We start from the raw sequence: 1,043 nt of genomic DNA, 5'->3' as shown, positions 1-1,043 counted from the left end.
GAGCCCCTGATAACTAGCATCGGTGCTGAAACAAAAATCCAATTCCATATTCGGGTGTTTCAGGATAGCACCGTTAATCAGCACTTGCTTAATCTGCTCAAAATCATTTTCACATTCTTTAGTCCACAAGCAACTGTGGTTTTTACGCAGTAAGTTTAATAGTGAACTACTGTTCAACAATTGTTATGGCAGAAACTTCCTGAAAAACGAGGCCATTCCTAGAAAATCCTTTAATTGTTTCTTAATATAGGGTGTTGGGAAATTCTGTATCGCATCTAGTTTACTGGGTCAGGTAGAATTCCTACTGGTGAAATAACGAGGTACTGGCAGAAGTAAAGCTGTGAGTACCGGGCGTGGGTCGTGCTTCGGTAGCTCAGTTGGTAGAGCAATTGCCCGCGAAAGGCAAAGGTCCCGAGGTCGAGTCTCGGTCGGGCACACAGTTTTAATCTGCCAGGAAGTTTCATATCAGCGCACACTCCGCTGCAGAGTGAAAATCTCATTCTGGAAACATCCCCCAGGCTGTGGCTAAGCCATGTCTCCGCTATATCCTTTCTTTCAGGAGTGCTAGTTCTGCAAGGTTCGCAGGAGAGCTTCTGTAAAGTTTGGAAGGTAGGAGACGAGGTACTGGCAGAAGTAAAGCTGTGAGTACCGGGCGTGGGTCGTGCTTCGGTAGCTCAGTTGGTAGAGCAATTGCCCGCGAAAGGCAAAGGTCCCGAGTTCGAGTCTCGGTCGGGCACACAGTTTTAATCTGCCAGGAAGTTTTAGTACATCTATGTTTCCCACCTTTACCTTTATTGTTGCTTGAATAATTTCACTTACCTGGCATGTCGTTTCTTTCTCTTCAGTAAACAAGTCTTCTTTCATTACTGTGTCCTTATCATACCTTAAAAATAGATTCTGGATATGCTGTATGTGTAGGTTTGTTTCGGTGTCTACTTCCTCTTTTCCGTTCCTGTTCGTGTTAGTGTTTAAGTCGCTCATATTTAGTACTGAGGCACACTGACAGTTCATTACCTTCTTCCTCTAGTCACGCTCGATTATTA

At 44.4% G+C, this 1,043-nt stretch overlaps 1 non-coding gene across 1 annotated transcript; it reads left to right on the top strand.

Moving 5' to 3' along the window:
- The first annotated feature begins 662 nt into the window (after nt 1-662).
- Trnas-cga lies at nt 663-737 on the top strand. The gene has a single exon. It is a non-coding gene; the product is annotated as a tRNA-Ser (tRNA).
- Nucleotides 738-1,043: the final 306 nt, after the last annotated feature.

The sequence above is a fragment of the Schistocerca americana genome, unplaced genomic scaffold (genome assembly GCF_021461395.2).
Source record: "Schistocerca americana isolate TAMUIC-IGC-003095 unplaced genomic scaffold, iqSchAmer2.1 HiC_scaffold_1031, whole genome shotgun sequence".
Taxonomy (NCBI): domain Eukaryota; kingdom Metazoa; phylum Arthropoda; class Insecta; order Orthoptera; family Acrididae; genus Schistocerca; species Schistocerca americana.
The sequence above is the reverse complement of the archived record's forward strand: the minus strand, read 5'-3'. Positions and strand labels throughout refer to the sequence as shown.